Here is a 17,345-nt window from a genome sequence, read left to right as displayed (position 1 = left end):
ACCAAGGCAGCTTGGGTGAACATAGGTGGTCGTAGCGGGGCAAACTAGGTGCTGAACTGGTCTTTCAATGTGGCAAAGTATTCGATGCTGTTGGGCGCTAGTTCAGAAAACCACTCCAGTGCCTCTCTCGTCAAGGAGGATGTGAACACCTTACACTAGATCGGGTCACTCAACGCGTGAAACATCATATGGTTAGAGAATGTACGCAAGTGATTATCTGGGTTGGTTGTGTCGTCGTACTTGTCAAAAGTTGGCATCTTCCATCGGTCAGGCATGGGGGTTTCAAGGATGAACGGCGTGAAGGGGAAGCTACCTTCAGCATGGACACGGCTCAGTCGGGCTGAGTCTGGGATGGTTGGGGTTAAGGGGATAGGATCCCCTTCTTTTTTATGAAGGATGGCGTTTTCATCTTGCAACACGCGTAGCTAGGCTCATAGTTCCTCTACATCTCATCCATCCTCTATTGTAGCATCCTCAACATCTCTCTTGTATCTGCTTGGTCATTAGTTGCTCCTCCTCTTCCCTCCACGTTGCTCGCCATGTTTCTTGTGGTCACCATAAGGGTTTTTTTTATCCAGATAACTGTTCAGCCCCACGATGGACGCCAAAATGTTTCGTGTATATGGACCTAACACCTATCTAAAACGCTCAATTTGCCTTAACTCTTTCCTCGTTGCAGTTTCTTTCATTCGATATCCTTTTTTTCCCTCCCGTTCGGCTATTCAGACGATCGAGGTACCTATTGATAAGGCTCCAATGCTTAAGTTAGTTCAAGTCCGTTCGGATGAATGCAATTAATGCGGTAATAAATGCAAAGTAAAAGTCTTCACCAACTTACCTTGGGTTCCTATTTATAGTGTTTGACATGGGCTCATAATTAGGGTTTTCTTAATCACGGCCCAATTGCTTTTTAAACTTGATTACTGGTCTGTTTTACTTTAATTTGTAGTTATCTTATTTTAGTACGACCGACCGACCGATGGATCCTGTGTGCTGTCGAAGGCCACATATTTATCTTATGGTGACAAAATTCCACTGATAAATCGGGTCATTACCGACGTGGTCGTTCGGTTACTTAGGTGTTGCGGGTGGACCACGGCCGCCCGTTTTGTGAGCTCCTTAAAAGTATTCCGGAGAAATTGCCACATCAACAAACCACGAGATTATCCGTCTGTAGCGGGCGGCCTTCGTCCGCTTATCCTTGGACTGGCTGGGGATGTTGATAGGTCAAACAGTACAAAATATATATATACAATAACTGTTATAAAACATGATATACATAAAACATGTTAGAAAATGAGACATTTTTGCCTTAAACTTTGAAGGTTTTTTTTAGGTTGTTGGTGATGTATTTTTGATTAGGTGTGATAAATATTGGTGAAGTGTGAAGGGGTGAGAGAGCATTTAATGAGAACCCCATCTCAGATTGACTTTGCACTACAACTGCAATGAGAATTGGGACTTTGAGCTTTGCTTTATGTGAAATTGGAAATAGCATGCAAAGGGACAAAAGCAACATTTAATAAAGTAGGTATTGAAAATTGAAAAATTGAAACCTAGTATTCGAAACAACTTAGTAATTTTTAAATTAGAATAAAGTTAAGAATAACATAATTAAGTTCCTCTACCATTCAAGCTACATTTGAGTATATTCTCTTGTTTATGTGACAAAATGTCCTGGAATTTGTTTCTTCAAACATAATAAAATAAAGTAGTGTCCAAAACTAAACAGAAAAAGAAACTAAAAGAAAAGTTCAATTAATGGGTGAAAATAAAACCTGTGATTTCCCAGCTGGGTCAAAAAATCAGAATGGTAGATGACCCCATAAAAGTAATTTTTTATTGGATTGATATGCACAAGTTTGACAAATAAGGAATGGTTTAAAATTTGCACAGAGTAAATTTAATGGTCAAAAGTTGCCTTGAGCAAGCAAGTGACCTTTTGAATAGGAAGTGGGGAATGAATAACATAACTAATTGAGAGAAAGTTGCTTTCTTTTCCAACACTTTTTGTGCCTTGTGAACTCATACATAAGAAGAATCCAACAAAAGCCAATAAGGGGAACCACTAGTACCATGCAACTCCATGCTGTAATCAAATCCTTCCCACACCACCACCTCCAAATCAAATGGTGCACACATGTCTCAAAAAGTGTGCACAATTACGAGATACAAAAGAGGATTCATGATAAACCATGATTAATAAAAGGTTCAAATGGTAACAACCACGACATAACTCAGGCTCAAAGCAAAATAGTAAAGTTGTCTCTTGTTCTCACAATCCCAACTAAAAGCATTAAAATATTGACTTTCACTAAGTAGAATATTAACTTTCGCAGAATTTATGGGTGTGTGTTGGAAAAAACAGGGCAAAGATGATCAAGGTGGATTTTTAAATCTTAATACAAGATAAGATACTAGTACTAAAACAAGATTAATGACCCATCGGACAATTGGTGTCTAATTTTTTACAAACACTATTATATTAAAGGTCAAAATACCATTATTCTGGTGGTTTTAACTTTATAAATCCACAAAATCCACAAAACTTTAATCTGTTTTAACTAGTGGCAGATTTATAAAGAGATTCTCTCTAATGGGATGCACATTGCTATTACAGGTTTGAAAATGAGGAAGAGACATAGCCCTCAGACTTACATGCACCATGTTGAGAGGATTTCAAAATTAAGGCATTCACACTTGGTTAGTGCCTCCTCTACACTTTGTCTTACCACAACATTTCCAACCTAATTAAAATGAATAATCATGTTATTCGCCAATTTATAATAACAAGAGCAAAGGTTCCAAACCCAAACCTGTATACCACAGAATCTCCCCAAGAGTATATCACAAAGAGTATAAAGCAAAGCATAATAATCGATCATCAATGGTAAATGTATAAAGTAGAAGTACGAAACAACACCACACTCCTCATCATTCTATACTATGCATACCCATAGTCCAGCTCCTCCTTACTAGCTATCCTTCCAATATGTCTCCCTCGCTGCTACAACTTCCCTCTCCACAAATTCTTCTGGCTCTACTCTTCCATTTTTTCTCCTTGCTGTTTTCTAAAACTCATAACTTAGAGTGTCTACCATAACCAACTGCCACCACACTCCTCCAAAGAACCCTAGCATTCAAAACAAGTTTAATTCTTTCCGCTTGTTATCCTTCAACATTTTAGAATCTAGAATTAAAACAAATCCTGACTGTTTCGTTAACCCTCCGTAACAGCAAGCACACCATAGAAACCAAATACAAATTTCATCAAATCACTTCTATAGATAAGAAACAAATCATTATTCCCAATTCATTCATTCATCTCATTTAATAGAGATAAAAGGATAAAAAAAAAACAAAAACAAATCAAAAGCAACGAACAAGTAAACACATTATAAATTCTCTTACCGAATACGAAATGATCGGAGCTCGAATTACTCTCTTCAATTTGGAACAAACCAAACCAGGGGTGTCAGAAATAGGGACTTCAACAGCGTTGACACCAGTTCGTTCACCAACCTGCACCGCAAACGTCAGAACAACCACGACCTTCTTCCTCCACGCGGGTTACGCTTCCGATCACTAGAAATGCAAGTTCATGGAAGGTTTTTCACAACATAGATTTACAGAAAAACAAAATAGCTTCATCGGAAACAGAAGAAACACAACGACATGTATCATGATGCGAAAGTGACATGTGACACTATCATTAACAATTATATGACAATCCTATTTTTTAATAAAAAAATAAATAAAAATTAGAAATTAAAAGAAAAGATTGAAAATTCCACCAATTAATATGTGCCATGTTTGAATATAATTAAGGATGTCAAAAAAATCCGTATCCGCGGGTATCCATGGATAAAACCCGTAACGGATAGGAAATGGATATTAAAAATGGATACCCGCTATCCGCGGGTACGGGTATTTTTGATACCCGTATGTTAACGGGGTGGGTACGGGTATCATAGTATCCGTACCCGTGGATACCCGTACCTGCTAAACTTTAATTCACAAAAGTACCCTCATATATATATATATATATATATATATATATATATATATATATATATATATATATATATATATATTAATAAAAAGTATTTTGTCTTCATTTTTTTAAGTATTGGTAGGTTGTTTTCTTCCAAGTACACCTTTCACATTCTTCTCTTTTCTTTATTTGAAATTGGGCATATACATCAAATCCAATATAGACAATGGACAATGACATTTATGGTATGTTTGTTGTCAAATGATGGAATCAAAATAAGAATACTTAGCACGTGGTAATTGAGGTTTATTATTTGTTTATTTTATTTATTTTTTAAGAATCAATTGGAAAAATTGGACTTCTTTTTTATCTAAACACTAATTTAAGAATTTTCATTTTGTTGAACGTCATTTTATATTTATTTTTATAATTATTTGAACTTGTATGAACTTGAGTTTATTTGAACTTTATTTAAAATTTATGACAGTGGTGTATTTTAAAATTTATTAAACAAGGCAGTTGCAAGTGTGATTTTCCCTATTCCACCCATCCCACAAATTCCCACAAGCCGAACAATATCATTAGCACTCAAATCTACAACTTCTTCCAATTGCTTAACACGAGAATGCATATCAACTAAATCATCTCCAAAACTCCAAATTTGATTACGACCCAATATGTCGATTACCTTTTCAACAATTTTTTCAATTTCTTCATATTGTTGCCTGTACGGCCAATGTTCAAACGTCACTTATATTATAGTTTAGTTAATACTCTTAAAAACAAAATAGAACATATAATATTAAAAATATGGTTATGTGAGTACTTACTTGTTTTGCACATCCCACCCACAACGATCGCAACTTGTTTTGAGAGCTTCCCTCCATTTTTCTACCATTTCCAAGTTGTTAGTATTATGGTACTTGATTTAGTCCCACATCGCTTAGAATAGTGAGATGTGGTTCTCTATTTTACTATATAAGAGACTCTATGTAAAGCTTTAAGATACACCAGAAATACAAATACTTCCTAGTGTAGTCGTGGATGTAGGCATACACATTGTAGCCGAACCACGTTAAATTCTATGTGTCTATTTTTCTTTCCTTTATTCTTTCCTTTATTGCCTTGTTCCTAACAATTGGTATCAGAGCCATTTTTCTTAGTATGCTCTATGGTTGCAGCATTGTCTGATCTTCCACATCAGAAAAGATTTGGTTTTTATTTTTCTTCTTGGGGATCTCAGTTTAGAGAAGTAGTGGGAGCTTTAGTCAAAAGCCGCAGCAAGAGCTTTGGTCAAAGGCAGTAGGAGCTTTGGTCAAAAGCCGCAGCAGGAGCTTTGGTCAAAGGCAACAGGAGCTTTGGTCAAAAGCCGCCGTAGGAGCTTTGGTCAAAGGCAGCAGGAGCTTTGGTCAAAGCAGCAAGAGCAATGGCATTGGAAGAAGGGAAGGTGAGGATTGAGAAGTTTGATGGCAGTGACTTCGGGTTCTGGAAGATGCAGATAGAGGACTACCTGTATCAAAAGAAGTTGTATCTACCCTTAACAGGGCAGAAGCCAACCGACATGGAGCAGGCAGAATGGGATTTGTTAGATCGGCAGACACTCGGTGTGATCCGGTTGACATTAGCCAAGAATGTTGCGTTCAACATCATGAACGAGAACACAACCGTAGATTTGATGAAGGCATTGTCAAATATGTATGAGAAGCCATCTACAGCCAATAAAGTGTATTTGATTCGCAGACTAGTCAACCTAAAAATGGGTAAAGGTAACTCGATTACTAATCATATTAGTGAATTCAATACAATTATTGCGCAGTTGACATCAGTGCAGATAACATTTGATGATGAGGTGAAAGCATTAATTTTATTATCATCTCTTCCGGAAAGTTGGAGTGCAACTGTTACTGCAGTTAGTAATTCTGCAAGTAATAGTAAGTTGAAGTTTGATAACATCCGTGACTTGATCTTAAGCGAAGATGTTCGCAGGAAAAGTTCAGGGGAATCTTCCAATTCTAGTTCCGGTTTAGCATTGCGTACTGAAACTAGAGGAAGAAGTAGCCAGAAAGGTCGTAATCAAGGCCGGGGCAGATCAAAGTCTATAGAGAAATCAAAACCAAAATTTCGGAATGATATCACTTGTTGGAATTGTCAGAAAAGGGGTCACTTTACAAATCAATGTAGGGCTCCAAGGAAGAACAACAACAAGAGGCAAGATGATGATCAATCAGCAAATACAGCAACTGATGAAATTGAAGATGCACTATTATGTTGTCTAGATAATTCTATTGACTCATGGATTATGGACTCAGGTGCATCATTTCATACTACACCTTCCTTAGAACTATTATCTAACTATGTTCCAGGAAAGTTTGGGAAGGTCTACCTTGCAGATGGGAAATCTCTTGATATTATAGGAAGAGGTGATATCAATATCAGAACCTCTAATGGAAGTTTGTGGACTTTGAATAATGTCAGACATATTCCTGCCTTAAAGAGAAACTTAATATCTATAGGGCAGTTGGATGATGAAGGTCATTACACCACCTTTGGAGATGGACACCGGAAAGTAATGAAAGGTAATTTTGTTGTTGCTCGTGGAAAGAAGCGAGGATCTCTTTATATGATTGCAGATGAGGATATGATATCAGTTGCAGAAGTTGGCAACAGTTCCTCTTTGTGGCATCAGAGCCTTGGGCATATGAGTGAGAAAGGAATGAAGCTCATGGTCTCAAAAGGTAAAATACCTAACTTGAAGCATGTTGACGTTGGACCTTGCGAACATTGTATCTTTGGAAAGTAGAAAAAGGTTAGCTTCTCCAAAACAAGTAAGTCGTCTAAAGTTGAAAGACTAGCACTAGTGCATACAGATGTTTGGGGGCCAGCTCCAGTGAAATCTCTTGGAGGTTCACAGTATTACGTAACCTTCATTGATGACTCTACAAGAAAGGTATGGGTTTATTTTCTTAAAAATAAATCTAATGTGTTTTCTGTGTTTAAAAGGTGGAAACAGGAGGTTGAGACTCAAACAGGTTTAAAGATTAAATGTTTGAAGTCTGATAATGGTGGAGAATATGACAGTAATCAATTCAAGGAGTTTTGTTCAGAGAATGGGATCAGAATGATCAAGACGGTTTCAGGAACACCAGAACAAAACGGTATGACAGAAAGAATGAATAGAACCTTGAATGAGAGAGCAAGATGTATGAGAATCCAGTCAGGATTACCTAAGGTATTTTGGGCAGATGCAATAAGCATAACAACCTATCTCATAAACAGAGGACCATCAGTTCCTTTAGGCTATCAGTTACCTGAAGAAGTATGGTTTGGAAATGAGGTAAACCTTTCACATCTGAAAGTTTTTGGTTGTGCTTCATATATTTTGTTGAACTCTAATAGTAGAGATAAATTGGACCCTAAGGCAAAGCGATGTTATTTCATTGGCTATGGATCTGACATGTATGGCTACAGGTTTTGGGATGACCAAAACAAAAAAATTATCAGAAGTAGAAATGTTACTTTTAATGAAAACATGTTCTATAAGGACAGGACTGCAGAATTTGCAAATGCAAATAAAAAGCCAGAGCAGGTATCATTAGAAGAAATTTCAAAAAGTGATGTAGCCAACAGAAGGCAGAATACAGAAGTAGAGCCTGAGTCAGAGCCCGAGTCAGAGTTTGGGTAAGAACCTGAACAGATAGTAGAGTCAGTAACTCCTGAATTACCGACTAGAAGGTCTAGCAGAACAATTGTAGCACCACAAAGGTACTCCCCTTCATTGCATTACTTGTTGTTGACTGATGCTGGTGAGCCAGAGCATTTTGCTGAGGCTATGCAGGGAGATGAATCTATTAAGTGGGAGCTAGCAATGGAAGATGAGATAAAGTCTCTTCAGAAGAATAAGACATGCTCTTTAACCAAGCTTCCAGAAGGAAAGAAGGTTTTGCAAAACAGGTGGGTCTATCGGTTAAAAGAAGAACCAGATGGCAGCAAACGATATAAGGTCAGACTCGTAGTGAAAGGGTTCCAATAGAGACAAGGAATTGACTTCACAGAAATTTTCTCTCTTGTTGTCAAGATGACTACCATCAGAGTTATCTTGAGTATAGTAGTTGCAGAAAATCTTCATCTGGAGCAGTTAGATGTGAAAACTGCATTCCTACATGGAGATCTTGAGGAAGAAATCTTTATGGCACAACCAAAAGGTTTTGAAGTACAAGGCAAAGAGAATCTTGTATGCAAGCTTCATAAAAGTTTGTATGGGTTGAAACAAGCACCGCGACAATGGTATAAGAAGTTTAATGAGTTTATGAGAAACTCAGGATTTCACAGATGTGAAGAAGATCATTGTTGTTACGTGAAGAAATATGTTGATAGTTATATCATTCTTGCCTTGTATGTTGATGACATGTTGATTGCTGGTGCTAATATGACAGAAATTGACAGGTTGAAGAAACAATTGTAAGAAAATTTTGAAATGAAGGATCTTGGTCCAGCCAAGCAAATTCTTGGTATGAGAATTTCCAGGGATAGATCTAAAGGTATTCTAAACTTATCTCAGGAAAAATATATAGAAAAATTGCTTACCAGGTTCAATGTTGGAAATGCTAAAACCAGGAATACACCTTTGGGAACTCACTTAAAGTTCTCAAAAAGGCAATCTTCTCAGATAGAGGAAGAAGAAAATCACATGTCTAAAGTGCCATATGCATCTGCAGTAGGGAGCTTGATGTATGCTATGGTTTGCACCAGACCTGATATAACACATGCAATGGGAGTTGTGAGCAGGTTTCTATCCAATCCCGGAAAGGAGCATTGGGAAGGCGTGAAGTGGATATTGAGATATTTGAAGGGCACTTCAAAGATGCATTTGTCCTTTAAAAGAAGTAATCTCACTTTACAGGGGTTTTCTGATGCAGATTTGGGAGGTGATTTGGATGGTAGAAAGAGCACAACAGGTTATATTTTTACGTTGGGTGGCACAGCTATTAGTTGGAAATCCAAACTTCAAGGAAGAGTCTCCATTTCAACCATTGAAGCTGAATATATAGCTATCTCAGAAGCAGCAAAAGAGATGATATGGTTGAAGAATCTTCTAAAAGAATTAGGAAAAGGGCAAGATGAACCTTCATTGTTCAGTGACAGTCAAAGTGCCATTTGTCTTGCTAAAAATCCAATTCTTCACTCTAGATGCAAACACATTGAATTGAAGTATCATTTTATCAGAAACTTGATAAATGATGGATATTTGATTTTGTTGAAGATTCTAGGTGCAGAGAATCCAGCTGATATGTTGACCAAGACTGTCACAACAACTAAGTTGAGGCTTTGCATTGCCTCAACTGGCCTTCGAGAAAATTGATGATGAAGGCACTACACTAGGTGGTAATGTAAATCAAACCCCAAGTGGGAGAATTGTTAGTATTATGGTGCTTGATTTAGTCCCACATCGCTTAGAATAGTGAGATGTGGTTCTCTATTTTACTATATAATAGACTCTATGTAAAGCTTTAAGATACACCAGAAATACAAATACTTCCTAGTGTAGTTGTGGATGTAGGCATACACATTGTAGCCGAACCACGTTAAATTCTCTGTATCTATTTTTCTCTCCTTTATTCTTTCCTTTATTGCCTTGTTCCTAACACAAGTCATCTTTGAACCTTTCTTCGTGCTCTGCAAAAGCTTTTGCAAACTCGCCACTCTGTTTTCGAACCTCAAAAGGATTGACATCATAGAAAATCAGGAGCATACTTCGACCTATTTCTTCAACCAAATCAACGATCTTTCTAAGCTCTTTCAAGCACCATGTGGATGATGCATAGTCCTTTGAGAAGACAACAATGAAAACGCATGATCCTTCAATTGCGTGCAAGAGCTCAGACTCTAAGAACTCCCCTTTCTGGATTGTGTAGTCATCTCTGAAGGCAATAACTCCTTTTCTTTGAAGAGCTCCAAAAAGATGATTTGTGAAACCGTTACGAGTATCTGTGCCTCTGAAGCTAACAAGCACATCAAAATTTTTAGTGTGTGATGAAGAGCTGCGTTGCATTTTGTTGGAAGCCATTGAGAAGGTGAAAACTCGCCTGCTGAAGAAGATTAATGTGCGAATAGAATAGTATTCTCAATGTATCAGGCGGAGTCAAGTCTATCATCAACCTAAAAAAATATGTAATTCTTAAAAAGCTTAAATACCTTTTTGGTCCTCATTTTCGTAGTGTTTGTTGCGGATGGTTCTCATTTTGACAGAATGTTTAAAATGGTCCTCATTTCTACCGAATGTTTTAAATGGTCCTCATTTTCGCAATTCGTGTTTTATTTAGTCCTTTTCTGTAACGCCGTTTAAATCATTAACGGGGCATTGTACAGGTGACACGTTTGTATTAAGGTGTGTTACGTGTACTATATGGCTAATTAACATTAATTTCTCAATTTAGGGGAAATTTTGCAATTAGGAAAATTTCTTCATCTTCATCTTTCTTAAGCTCGGATTATTTGCAGAGGAAGCAGCTAATACTTGTCATTTCATCATTGGATTACATTTGCACTCTTCATTTCAATTTTCTAGTTAATCTTCTTCTTCCTGCAATCCCATTATATAGGTATGTTACGGTCCCGATCTTCTTCCTTTCCCTCTGGTTGTAATCGTTGGAGGCAACCGTGTTGTATCACTTCGTGCACTGTTGATGGTTCAACGAGAAATGGATTAACTCCGATTTGTAGCTACGGAGAGATGACAACTTTGAGGATTGCAAGAACTCCAAAGAATATTGGTAGAAAATTTTGGGTACAATCTATTTTTATTTTTGTGTTAATAATAAATTGGTTTTAATTTTTGGTTTATTGATTTACAGAGTGGTGGTTCCAATAATGTGGGTTGCAATGTTTTCAAATGGTGGTGTTGATGAAAAGGATGTCATCATCATGACACAAATGAGGCAGATTAATGATTTGGAGAAGTCATTGAAGGTTGCTGAGAAGAGGTTGCAATTAGTAACAGGGTTCACGTTAATCCAATGATGAAATGACAAGTATTAGCTGCTTCCTCTGCAAATCCGAGCTTAAGAAAGACGAAGATGAAGAAATTTCCCTAATTGCAAAATTTCCCTTAAATTAAAAAATTAACGTTAATTACCACACCTATACAGTACACGTGACACACCCTACAACAAACCTTGCTACTTGTACAATGCTCCGTTAATGATTTAAACGGTATTACAGAAAAGGACCAAATAAAACACGAATTGCGAAAATGATGACCATTTTAAACATTCGGTAAAAATGAAGACCATCTTAAACATTATGTCAAAATGAGGATCATCCGTAACAAACACTATGAAAATGAGGACTAAAAATGTATTTAAGCCTTCTTAAAATATTATAGTTTTTATTTCTGTTTTTTCTAAAATGATAAGACATCATTAGAAAATATGAATTTAATTTTATTATTATAATGAAAATAATAATTTCAGTTTAACTTAAATAACTTTTTAAGTTTTATTATTATAACAATTATTAAAGAAGATGATTTTTTTAATTCTCTTGCCTATAACTTATTTTTATGACTATTTTTGCATACACGTTTTATCATCATAACACTATTTAGGTTTTGATGTCTATTTATATTATGATTATAATTAGAACAGTATTTATTGTATTTGGTTATCATAAAAAAAAATCAGACGCCTGTATTTATAATAAATAATTATAACTATTTTTATTATTATAAATTATATTATTATTAATTAAGGATGCTGTTATATTTTTTATGATAACAAAAATAATAAAATTTAATATTATTATAATTATAAAAGAAAATTTAAATAATTTTTAAAATTTGTCTTGTAGGTAATGCGCGTATGATATTTGTCTTGAGGCATCAGCCAGAGTCCAGTCTTTATTAATCAAATGACAAAGCGCATGCAAATGAAAATCACTCGAAAAGTAGAAGAGAACGTGCTTTTTCTTTCATTAAACTAGATATGTCAGAATGGGCAGTCCGGCCTGGCTCAATCCGGTCTATCACGGTTAGTCATTTAATGGGTCAATCTAATTCAGCTTATTTATTAGTGAATCGAAAAATTTTAAATCCGGTTTGGTCCATCATGGGTTGGTGGGTTAAACGGCACCAGTGCAGTAAAGGCTTTCTGCCCCGATTATTTTTCACATTTTGCCTCGGATCTCGAACCGAGGCATATTGGGGCGAGGCCAAAATGTACCACTTTTGGCCTCGGTTATCACCCGAAGCCATATACCCACTTTTATACCTTGGTTGTTTCAAAACCGGTGCCATATACCCAGTTTCATTCTCCGGCGGCGATCCACTCTCCACCACCTCATCTCCCACAATCATCACTGATAGAAAGGCAACCTTTCTTCCAAAACCGCACCACCCATTTCCGCCTCTCCTCCCCTCGCCCCACCTTCTTCAAACCCACATCAATCAAATGCGCCACCCAACTCCACACCCAACCCCCACCCCTCACCCACGCCCAAGATCGCGTCTTCAACTTCGTCGCCGGCCTCGCCACCCTCCCGGAAAAGGTTCTGCTCCGTGCCCAATCCGAGCTCTACAACTGGGGTGGATCTGACATGAGCGGAGTATTCGCACCCTCCTCCAGATCCCGCCGGAGTATTCTGTCCTCTTCCTCCAGGGCGGCGCCACAACCCAGTTCGCCGCCGTGCCGCTCAACCTCTGCTCCCCTGACGACGTCGTTGACTTCATCGTCACGGGCTCCACCAGGAAGAAAATGGCACACAGGAACAGTTTCAGGCTTAACCTTAAGCCATTTTTGCGGAGAGAGAGAGAGAGAGCGCGAGAGAGAGAGCGAGGGGAAGGTTGCAGAGGCGCAGGCGCGGGGAAGAAGAATGGTTCGCGAAATTCGAACCCTAAATAAACCCTATGGCTTCGGTTGTTAGGGGAACCGAAGCCATAGACCCCCTTTTGGCACCGGGTCTCCTTGGACCGAGGCCAAACAGCCAACGTCCAACCACTTTTTGGCTTCGGGTCTTACTGGATCGAGGCCTATACCACCATTTGGCACCGGGGCCTATACCCCTTTTTGGCTTCGGGTATTTGGAGAACTGAGGCCTAAAACTTGGCTCAAATTGCAAAAATGCCACAGCGCCATTATATGCTTCGGTTCCTGGCCAACCGAGGCATATAAGGCGAGGTAAAATGAGAATTTTGCACTAGTGCGGGTTGACTCACTAGCCCACTAAATTAAAAAAAATATAATTTTTTCTTTTAAGTCAGAAATTATATTTCGGATTAAAATTTAAATAAACTTGAATACAATCTCAATATAATCCAAAATGATGTTAAACTCCAACACAAACCAAAATAAATAAATAAATAAAAATATAAATTATTATCTAAGATTAAAGTGTAAAACCCTCTTTTATTTCTGCCCTAATTTAAAAAGGTTGCCCCAAATTAGTTGGGCCTAAAGCTGGCCCATGGTGTCCAAAGCCCTAAGGCAGCCTAACCCCTCTCATTCTACCACACTTTTCAAAGACATTGCTCTTACCCTCTTTCTCTTCTAACAGAAGCTCTACTAGGGTTTGGACATTTCCCTCTTCGAGCTCACGCAACTCCATTGTTTCTGCTCATGTAAGTAATTTTCCCCGTGTGTTTGTTTTCAGCTTTGTAGTCTTGAGTCTAACTAGGGTTCACCTTGGTAACCCATTTTGAATGGTTCCACTGTTTTCCAGCTCCCTAAATTGTTCTTGGAGCTGTTGTACTCACTACTATGGTGTCAGAATCCTCTGCTAAACCCTTTCCCGGTAAGGGGAGCTAGGGTTTCACGTTATTTCTATTTTATACCAATAATGTTTTGTGAAATATGAGAAGAGATTTGGGAAAACGTTAGTTTTTGGTATATTTCTGAGTTAGGGGTTCAAATGTTCATGAAACTGTGATAGTTGACGTTATTTCTCGTATTTTGGATGCGTTGCAAAGTCACTGGGCGAGTGCCTTTGATCGTTGGGCGACTATGTGTTTTTCTGATATGCGCAGTTTTAGTAAAATTGACTTTCCCGACTCATTAACCATTGGATTGAGCTCAAATTTTGATATGTGGTTCATAACATGCTATTTTATGGTTTGACCGGTTGGATCATCGATTAGATGTCTGTAGCTTGAGAAATGTGTCACGCATTACTGCAATGATTTTGGTTTTGTGATAATAAATTTTCTTAGGAATTTTGGTGTAAGAATTATGGTTGTGGGTTGTGCTTGATTGTATGGAATTGCAAGTACTTAAATGTTGGCACTCATTTATTTGGGATGAATACTATTTTGTGATATATGTATGTATTGGTATGCATTTATAAAGTATGAGATGAATGAATTTGCATGAGTGATGTGATTCATGGATTGTGAATCATGAACTTGGATAAATCTTGGCATGCGATTTCAATGAAATGGGTGGTTATATATGTGGTCATGAATTCGGTATGAATAATAATGTTACATTGATGGCATAATATTGGTATGAGGTGAAGTTCTATATCCCCGAATTGGGAAGAATGGGATGGTATGAAATCAACATGGAATATGAATGAGGATGGGTTACAAAGGATGGCATGAGGTGTTAAATGCATGATCAATATTATTTGTTTGTTTGGAATGTGATTGGTATGTTGTCAGTACGTAAATCCACAAGTGTCTAGGTGAGACTTCTTGGTGGTGCTTCAGTGGTCGGAACGTAATTTCATGGCCCCTGTTAGTGGGAGTCCAAGGTGGTGCCCCATTTATATAATTTGGTAAGGATTCAAGGTAAGGTTGCATCCTGACATTCTAAGGAGTCAGTTAGTCTCACTTAGAGCAAACTGACTCTCGTGGTGAAAGTAGCAGGAGGCCTGAAACTCATTAAGGGCTAACCTTGTGGGGGGGGGATTGAAACATTGTAACACTTGTAACACTTAGCTCAGGGTGAGCAGCTCGGGGATGAGCAAGATAATCCACCACAAGTGCAAGCATCCGCTGAATCTGACCTGATTATATGTAATCTGGATGAGTCGAGTCTGAGTCTAGTGTATTGCTTGAGAAGTCATAACATGATTGGTTGATGAATTCTATTTTGGATTGTGTAATAGCATGTGACTGCTTGATAAACTATTTCTACTCTAGCTTACCATGTTTGCTTGTTTGGTTGTCTTGTATGTGGTTCTTCTCCTTTTGCGATGATCATCAATTTATTGATGTGAGCAGATGTGAGAACTCCCCGTGGTCAACAGGGAGATGATGATTCCGCTGCATAGTCTATCCGGGTTGGATCTCGCTGATTTGAGCTTTCTTTTAGGGCTAAGTCTCGTGTGTTGTATTGCCCCTTGGACTTTATTTCAAATACTATCTATCTTTTACTCCTTTTGGGTTATAAGCATTGTAGTGAACCTTAGTACTTCCTTTTAAGTATCTTGAATAACTGTAAGGAGTGACTTTATACTCAGCAACTTGACTCTTTATATTATCCGGTGTAAGATTTCATTTAATTATATTATTATTTAAATGAGGTGTTACATAAAGCATTCTTGTGACTTACTCAATCTTTTATTGAATGCAATACTTTTCTCAGCAAATTAATTATACTTTTTTCAATAATTATACTTTTATAGTTGAAGCTAGGTTTTATTTGCCAACCCACCAATGTGTTTGGTTAAAAAAACAGCACAACATTGCAAAGTCCAACATATGTGAGTCATCATGCGGATTGGTGGGTCAACCCGACCCACCACAGATTCAACCCGGGTGAACCGAGGTTTTGATAGATCTGATAAAAAATTAATCTGTACTGAAATTTGTAGAAAATTTATGATCCAAACCCATAATAGACCAAATTGATTTACGAATTCTGAACCACTTTTGACGGCTTACATTAAACATTGCAAGACTTTGATAATCACGCGTGAACTGCAATAATTTCCACCTAACCGATTCCAACAACTCCACCGACCCTCTTATGCTCGTTATGTATACTTTTCTCTTTAGTTTTCTTTTATCAAAGTAGTGTAGCTTAATTTTAAAATTATAAAAATCAATATAATTTAAACTTTATAAAAATAAGATGTAATATTAAAAAAAAAAATCATTTCACATAAATCATCTTTACAAGTATGATGTTTATTTCTGATTTTCTAAAATGCTAAGGCATCATTAAAGCAATAAATTTAATTTTGTTATTGTAATGAAAATGAACTTGTATAATTTCAGTTTAACTTAAATCAAAATGTTAACAACTAGTAAAGAAATTGCTTTTAATTCTCTTTTTACATATAAATTATTTTTATGATTATTTTTACATACATATTTTTATAAAAATAGCACTCTTTAGGTTTCTATGTCTATTTTTTATTATGATAATACTTTTATCAGTATTTATTGTATTTGGTTCTCATAAAAAACTTAACGCCTATTTATAATAATAATTATATTGTAGCAAATAATATTGATAATACTATGCGAGTGTTTTTCTGAGGATTTTGGTTAATACAATCTCAAATATTAATCGATCAATCGAAGGAGTCGCAAATTTACGTTTTTCGATCTAGAAGTGTTTAAGTAATTATGAGTCCAGTATTAAAATAAAGTTAATAAACAATTCATTTATATTATGAATTACAATCACAAATATCTTTAAATTATTGAATTTTTTTTTAATGTAAATCTCAATCACACTGGTGTAGGTTATTATCGGGGTTATTTTGGCAATTTAGTTTCGATTTACGATCCGAAATATATCCAACAGAAACAAAAAAGATGGCCTTTCTACCTCGATTATGAATCGAGACCTATTTAGTTCTTATTACCTTGATTTCGAAGTCAAACGACACCTAATGACAATAAAAAAAAATCAACGCCATCAACATTACCACCCCATCAGCGCCGCCAAAGCTCCAATTCCAGCATCGTTGAGAACACCAACAATGTACGGTTCGCAAGCCACCACGGAGTAGTGTAACTCACTAACTCACCATTGCAACACCTTCAAGCCACCTGCAAGTTCAGCAACCATGCTTTAAACCGCGCAAACATTACTGATAGTATTTTGAGGTTGTGAAAGAAATAGTTGATGGGATAGGGAAAATTGTGGAGATAGTAGACTGTGAAAGTTGTAGTTGGAAGAAGTGTATTTTGTAGTTGAGAGTAGTTGTATTGGATGTTGTGTTAGTTTCTTCATGTTGCAAATGGTAGGATACATGGGGTATTTATAGACCCATAGATTATTCTAGAAACTTCTAGCTAGAACTTGAGCAAATAGTTCTAGATTTTTCTACATAGAGAATGTTCTTGACTTTTCTTTCTATCCTAAGTTTTTCTCCAATACTCTAGAAGTTTCATTACATTTCAATA

General features: G+C 36.9%; 1 pseudogene across 1 annotated transcript; it reads right to left on the bottom strand.

Moving 5' to 3' along the window:
- Positions 1-4,490: 4,490 nt before the first annotated feature.
- Positions 4,491-10,101, bottom strand: LOC114170280 (disease resistance protein Roq1 pseudogene; annotated as a pseudogene). The gene is made up of 3 exons (XR_014986613.1): positions 9,644-10,101; positions 4,825-4,900; positions 4,491-4,719 (listed from the first exon to the last, which is right to left on the bottom strand). The product of XR_014986613.1 is annotated as a disease resistance protein Roq1 pseudogene (transcript).
- Between the last annotated feature and the right edge of the window lie 7,244 nt (positions 10,102-17,345).

This window comes from Vigna unguiculata, chromosome 11 (assembly GCF_037176805.1).
Source record: "Vigna unguiculata cultivar grain cowpea cultivar isolate G323 ecotype 2 chromosome 11, ASM3717680v1, whole genome shotgun sequence".
NCBI lineage: Eukaryota > Viridiplantae > Streptophyta > Magnoliopsida > Fabales > Fabaceae > Vigna > Vigna unguiculata.
The sequence above is the reverse complement of the archived record's forward strand: the minus strand, read 5'-3'. Positions and strand labels throughout refer to the sequence as shown.